Below are 8,137 nucleotides of genomic sequence, written 5' to 3'. Positions count from 1 at the left end.
TAAATGACCCCTTTGTTCACTGTGTCCGCGCTATACTCTGCCCATCTGCTAGTTCCTTAATAACCCCTTTAGTGATTAGATCCACTGAGGATATCCTGTGGTCTCTTATACACTGTTTGGCGCTATCCGCAGTCTCAGGAATCCATCGTGTTTTGGAATGCCCCCCTCAAGCACAAAGGGGAACCATTCTACATAGCAACACCTTGAACACTAAGCAATCTGGCAATGAAGTGGATGCAAAAGCCCGGGAGAGCGAAACGTCGAGGGAGATGTATTGCCATTGGGGTCTGGGAAAGAGCAGGGAGGAACAGAAGCAGCCAGGACCTGGAATGAGGGGCTGCGCTTCCACAGACCCAAATGGGGAAAGCAGAAGGTTCTGCCAGCAGAGGGGGGCCTGGGAGCCCTAAGCTGTAGGCACGACATGAAGTTTCAGGTACCTGGAATGGGGATGCAGCTCAGAGGCAGAGAGCTTGCCTAGCATACGGGAAAGCCTGGTTCTACCCCCAGTGAAAGTAATAAGGTTGCTGATAATAATTTTCAGCTATTTTTCTTGGGTAGGAAGCAGAGTAGGAGATCAAACGTGTGTTAGAAGTCAAAAGTAACGGCAGCCTCCTGTTGGTGAGTCTATAGCTGGCCTTGTTTAAGAACGTTCTTTTTTTCCTTTCGTAAGAACACGACTTTGGTGAAGCAGAGCTGTGGTGTGATTCAGGCGATTAATCCTGAAGTACAGAAGCTAGGAAGTCCTAAATACAGACCCCACACCACAGCCTTGGGGGCGGGAAGCTGGGACAGCCTGGACATTGCTACGCATTCTCTTTTGATCTTGCTGTAAGCTGGTGTTCCGAGGGATGCTTCCGAGGACGAAAAGACTTCAGACCCCAAGGCCTGGGCAGACTATGAGTGTTTGAGAAAGACCAGCTCTTTTTATGGCTGGTCAATGGACTAGTTTGCCTGGGATGGGCTGTCTGACTTCTAACTGAGTGAAGAGGAGACAACCAACGTTAAAGGCACTGGCAAAAAGAAAACAGGGTGAGGGGAGGGACAGGAGCCCCAGGGAGGACCAAAATGTGGTTTTCCCTCCCACTGAGGGGCCCCTGCACTCAATAAACCAGAATGACCCTGGCTGAACTTCCAAGCTTGGAACTACGACCGGTTTTTAAAAGGAGTTCTTCTTTCTCAAGATCAATTGTTCAGCAGAACTGAAAAGCTTGCCCTCGGAAGAGCCTCGGTCCTAAAAACCTGCAGGGCAAGTCATTAAAAGCAGGAATGTGGCATTTCTCCTAGGGAGCGGGCACACCACACCCGCCCCTGTCACTGTAGAAATCCTGCTGCCCTCTTCTCTAAACTACCCAGAAACCGGAGAACCTGAGAGCCCGGGGTCTAGCTAGCATTATTGAAATGAACTGGCTGTTACATGAACCTTAAACCACATGTCATTTGGTTGTGAGGCTGCCCTGGGCCAAGAGCTGTTTGTTAATACTGTCGGCCCCAGCTTACAAACAGACTGTGTTCCAAACGTGCATTTGCAAGGCTGTGGTTTGAAAGGCAGAATGCATTTTCCCCATAGATGCAGGTTAGAGATGGCAATTAGGGCTGCAGGCCAGCATCGAGGGAAACATGAGGGCATGCACACATGTGCATGTGCGGGTGGGGGCATGTGCATGCACACACCACACACACACACACACACACACACACACACACAGCTCTAAGAGGGTTAGGGCCTGTATGTTTTAGCTGGGGGAAAAATACCAACCAATAGTGTCATAGTACCAATAACTAAAGAACTAGATAAGCAATAAAGTTGAGTATCTTTTCTTTGCACTGGTAGTGAATGTTTTAATAAAAGCAAACTTTCTCAAAAACAAAAACAGGCAGCAACAATGAGTGTGTACAGTCAGGCTTAGGGCTCAGGGGGAAGTGGGACTATAAGGAAGAACTAGGGGGTTGGGGGCCAGACCAACTTGCAGGGAGCTTGGTCATTCTTAAGTACCTAATGTCTGCACCTAACAAAAACATGGGATCCACAAAGCAGCCTGAGGGGAGATGAGATCGGAGGACTCCGCCTGCTCAAGCCTTCACAGCTGTTCCTTCGCCTAAACTGGAGACTGGCTTCAGAGCCCCAGCCTGTAGGCAGTTAATCCTGCGGAAGCACAAGTTGGCCCCTGATCTCCCGGAATCGGAGTCCAGAACCCTAAGTGCTCTTCCACACTAGTAACTGAGGCCAGGCAAGCTAGTGCAACCCTAACTGCCTGGATAATTTTGGATTTAATGCTCCCACCCCAACAGACACCGAATCTATGGAGGGGCCCTGCCAGATGCATGCATTTTACCTGGGCTTTTCCAAGTGCCCGGCCCTGCACCTCGCTGCACCTGGCTCCTTTGGAGCCACTTAGTTAGTTTAATGCTAATCAGTTACACATTTTCTGTCACTGTGAAAAAGAAAAAAAAAAGGGGAAAGAAAGGACTAAATGGGAGAATAATTCAGTTGTAAAACAACGCAAAGGAGTTTTGCAAGACCTAACCATCAAGGGACCTGTCAGCCCAAGGCGGTTGCATTGACCTCAGAAAGCCAGGAGAAAGGAGGAGAATTGATGGGCAGAGAATGGGTAGGAAGGAGCTGGAATAAGTATCTTAATGCTTACGTGATTACTCGAGTGTTTCCCGGATACTGCGCATCCACGCTAACGCAGCTGTGCCCTTGAGACGACAAAACCTTTCATTTCTTCCAACTGCTTTGTGTCCTCCCCCATGTCCTACTGACTCGGACCGTTTTTTAAACTATATTCGTTTTGGGTTTTGGTTTGTGTTGCTTTGTTTTGTTTTGTAGTACTTGAGCCCACACGTGCTAAGCAAGTAAGCGTTCTACTCTATACCCCCAGTCCTCTTTGGACTTTCTGTTTTGATGCGGGGTCTCAGGCAGTGAGAACTCACTCGGTATACTCTGGAGATTTGAACTTGTGATCTTCCTGCCTCGGCGGTGGCACAAATAATAAAAACCCAGAGACAGATAATGGGATTCATCCTGAAAGTCAGAAAAGCAAAACAGCCAGCCACTGGCTCTGGTTTTTGGTCGTTCAATGGAGTATGGATATTTGTCATTGTTTAGGGGATGTTGGTGACAAGTTATTATTGGTAATGGTCAGGGGGAAAAAGCTAAACAAAGGAAATTGAATTCAAGGTTCTTGTTTTGAAAAGAAAACAAGGGGGTATAGATATGATAGGATAAAAGGGTAGATTATTGAATCTACTCTGAAAAGAGAAAAAGGAAGGATCCTATAAGTTAAGGTAGATCATTGAATCTACTTTTAAAAAGCAACTACTAGTTTTAAATGTTTTAAATTGGATTGCACTTTTGTATATTGTATACAAATTTTGTGTATTGATACAAATTAGAGATTAATTTTGTTAAAACATACTGGACATGTGTTTCTAATCTTGCTCAAGGTATTGTACCTGTGCAGCTCATTGAGCAGTGTAAGGTAAATGTCTAGTCCTTGAAGGTTATTATTACCAACTGTTTAGGATAACAAGGACATGCAGGTAAGTAATTAGTCATCCATTATAATCAAACTTGTAGTCACATTAGGCATGTTTTCAAGGTCAAACAAAGATATATTTTAGATAGACAAGTCATCTTCAAACACTTCAGATATCTACAGAATATGACATTTAAGATGTTTTAATAACACAGGCTCTTTTTATGACAATGAGACATGTCTGCTCCTCGCAGCACCAGTCTACTTCAGAGAAGATTGGCATAGAAGAAACTCCACAGGGAGTTTATTTTGTTTGTGGCAAAACTAAACCACTGTGCAATAAAATGTCCATACCTCAACTGTTGACAGTATTTTGTCCTAATTGGACAAGCAGGGCACAAAAGAAAGTGACTGCCAAACATTGTCAAGACAAGAAGAGACAGCCCTTCAGAATATCCTGCTTCACAGACAATTCTGTTGGATATGCTAGGCCTGTAGGCCAAAGATGCATGTTCCAATGTTGCAGAGGAACTTTGGGTGACTGTCCAGGCAGCCAGCTGTTTCTGTCTTTTCTCACATCTTTTGGAAGTCACTTGCTCACACTTCTTGCTTACTCAGTTAATATTATTTCCTTCTTGGGTCTCTGAAGACTAGATAGATATAATTTTCCTCATTTACCTGACACTGCATTATTCTTGCAGAAGACAGTTGATGGAGACAGAGATGAAAGGAGATTCCCTGTCCCAAGATACACCCCCCACACAATGGCATGATTGGATCCTCATTGTAACCGTTCTGAGTGTCTTGGTCATCTGACTGTCTTTTTACATAAGAATGCATATACATAAGTGGGTTCATCTTAGGCACAGCTATCTTTTGACTTGTGCTCACCTCTTATACCATGGAGCAGCAAGTTCTGTTACCATTTTAAAGATCCTACAGATTTCTTTTCAAAGCAAAGATAAATGTGTGGTATTTCATTTTTCAACAGAGTGGCTTTCAGGCTTTGATAACTTTCTTGGGTAGGCTAAGCTTTTCTGACATCTGTCTGGGTGTGAGCCCTCCTGAGCGAGTTCTCTAATACTATTTTCTGAGCCTCGTTTGTTCTTTTAAGAGCTCTTAAATTCTTTGAGTTTCTTCCTTTATATCTAGTCCTTTCATTTAGTTTTATTCCTTTTCCTTTATGTCACTTTGTTTGTGTCTTTGTGGTTTTCTTGGTATTATGGGTGCAGAACCTTCTGTCTTAAACAGGATGCCTTTGGCTGTTCACCATACACACGCTGCAAGGCTGTGGATGCTCTCTTGCAGCAGAGAACACTGTCGAGAGACAGTGCTGGTGGATGACTTGCTAGACCTTTGCCCAGTCCACTGTTATAGGTCCTTTCAGGTTAGATTGTTTCCACAGAATGGAATTTGTTACAGATCCTTTCTCTCGGGTTAGATTGTTTCCACAGAATGGAATTCTCTCATCTTCCATGTGAGGGGTGTGCCTGGTCACCAACATTCTGAGTCAAGTGGGCAGAACTGTGTCCTCAAAACCAAGGCCAAAAACACAACAGAGGTTCACATGCTAAGCTCCTAATTATAAACCTGCCCATCCACCCCAGGTCTGCAAAGACTTCTAGGCTTGGAAGCCACAGGGACTGTGGTCTTCCCGTTGTGCCAGCATGGAGGCCTGCGACTGACTCTCAGCCAAACCTGTGGTTATCAACCTCAGGTGCATTCCTGCCCTAGAAGTACTGAGACTTGTCAGTTGGCATGTTCCCTTGAAAGTGCTGACATGGTCTGCTGGCCTTTGTGCTTTCTGGTGCTGGCCTCCCTCAGTGTCCTGTCTCCACACTGCTTTTCCAGCGTCCATTTGCTTTCAACCCTGCAACTGTTGCTTGGACTCCCTTGTCTCCTCTCCTCCCCTCCCCTCCCCTCTTCTACCCTCCCCTCTCCTTTTCTCCTCTCCCCTCCTCTTCTCTTCCCTTCTCTTCTCTGTGTCTTTGGAAACCCATACTGGTTTGTCCTCCTGATATCAGCCCAGCCACGTGTGAAGGAAAGGAAGCGAGTGCAGACACTAGACTTGTCATGTTTCACTGGAAGACCTTGTTTTTACTTGATTCTCTTTTTTTTAAAAAAAAAAAAAGGCTTAGTTATTGTTAGTGAGCTTAAACATCTTTCCACAAATATAATGACTATTTATATTTCTTTTATGAATTTCTTGTTGGCATGCTCCATCTTTTGGAATTTTGTATCCTTATAACACACATGCTACAAAGCTCTTTTTACATCTTGGTTATCAACTTTAGGCTTCCTAGACTGTTGCTCTGCCTTTCAGGAGAGGCAACTGTAACATATTTGATTCTTATGTGCTCAGACCCATCAGTTGTTTTGCTTTATTTATCAATTTTGGGCTCCGTGTCATACTTCCAAATTTCTTATCTATCACACAATGTATAAAACTATTTATCCAGGGGCTTTCCCAAGAGCAGACCTGAGACAGTGACCTCCACAGGAGCAGGTACAGAAAATATAGTCAACAAAATCATAGAAGAAAACTTTCCCAACCTAAAGAAAGATATGCAAATGAGATACAAGAAGCTTACAGAGCACCAAATAGACTAGATCAAAAAAAAAAATCTCCCTAGCTATGTAATATAATGTTTATAACATTAAACATACAGAATAAAGAAAGAATATTAAGAGCTGCAAAGGAAAAAGGTCAAGTAACATATAAAGGCAGACCTATCAGAATTACACCTGACTTATCAATTGAAACAATGAAAGCCAGAAGGTCCCCGGTCAAGCATTATGCAGACCTTAAGAAACCACGGATGCCAGCCCAGACTATTATATCTAGCAAAACTTTCAATCATCATAGACAGACAAAACAAGATATTCCATGACAGAATCAGATTTAACCAATACCTAGCCACGAACCCAGCCCTACACAAAATACTAGAAGGAAAAGTCCAACCCAAGGAAGTTTGCTATATCCACAAAAACACAGACAATAGATGATCTCGCAACAGCAAATATCAAAGAAGGGAAAACACACACACAATAACATTACCAACAATGAAAACTAAATTAATAGGAGATAGCAACCACTGGTCATTAATATCCCTTAATATAAATGGACTCAACTCACCTATAAAAAGATACAGACTAACAGATTTGATGCAAAAACAGAATCTATCCTTCTCCTGCATACAAGAAACACACCTCAACCTCAAAGACAGACATCACTTCAGAGTAAAGGGTTGAGGAAAAAATTTTCAATCAAATGGATCTAAGAAACAAGCTGGTGTAGCTAATCTAATATCTAACAAAATAGACTTCAAAGTAAAATTAATCAAAAGAGACAAAGAAGGACATTTCATATTAGTCACAGGAAAAAATTATCAAGAGGAAATCTCAATATTGAACATCTATGCCCCAAATACAAGGATACTCTCATATGTAAAAGAAACACTACTAAAGCTTAAATCACAGTCAAACCCCACACACTTACAGTGGGAGACTTCAACACCCCACTCTCACCACTGGACAGGTCAATCAGATAGAAAATTAACAGAGAAATAAGGGAACTAACAGAAGTTATGACTCAAATGGACTTAACAGACATCTATAGAATAGTCATCCAAACATAAAAGTACATACCTTCTTCTCAACACCTCATGGAACCTTCTTAAAAATTTACCACATACTAGGTAGCAAAGTAAACCTCAACAGATACAAACAGATACAAACAATTGGAATAAACCCATGTATCTTATCAATTCACCATGACTTAAAATTAGAATTCAAGAGCAACACTAATTTTAGAAAGCCCACAAACACATGGAAGTTAAACAATGCTCACCTGAATCATCAATGAATCAAGGAAGAAATAAAGAAGAAATTAAAGACTTCCTAAAATTCGATGAACATGACCACACAACATATCCAAATTTATGGGACACAATGAAAGCAGTGTTAAGAGGAAAGTTCATGGCATTAAATGCCTACATAAAGAAGCTGGAAAAAAAACACATTGATTTAACAGAATACCTGAAAACTCTAGAACAAAAAGAAGCAAAGAAACAAACTCACCAAGGAGGACTAGACGGCAGGAAATAATCAAATTGAGAACTAAAATCAACAAAATAGAAACAAAGAAAACAATACAAAAAATCCATGAGACAAAGAGTTGGTTCTTTAAGAAAATCAACAAAATAGACAAACCTTTATCCAAACTAAACAAAAGGCAGAGAGAAAATATTCAAATTAACAAAATCAGAAATGAAAAGGGGGACATAACAACAGACACAGAGGGAACCCAGAAAATTATTAGGTCATATTTCGAAAACCTGTACTCCACAAAATTGGAAAACCTAAAGGAAATGGACAATTTTCTGGATAAATATCACTTGCCAAAATTAAATCAAGAACAGATAAGCAAATTAAATAGAACTATAACTGCTAAAGAAATAGAAACAGTCATCAAAAGTCTCCCAACGGGGAAAAAATAACAAAAAAACAAAAAACAACAACAACAACAACAAAAAAGCTCAGGACCAGATGATTTCAGCTCAAAATTCTACAAGATTTTCAAAGAAGAACTAACACCAATACTCCTCGAATTGTCCCTCACATAGGCATGCTATTACTTGAGAATTTCTACGTTCCTA

This window comes from Myodes glareolus, chromosome 20 (genome assembly GCF_982192425.1).
Source record: "Myodes glareolus chromosome 20, mMyoGla1.1, whole genome shotgun sequence".
NCBI lineage: Eukaryota > Metazoa > Chordata > Mammalia > Rodentia > Cricetidae > Myodes > Myodes glareolus.
This window is presented reverse-complemented; position numbering follows the sequence as displayed.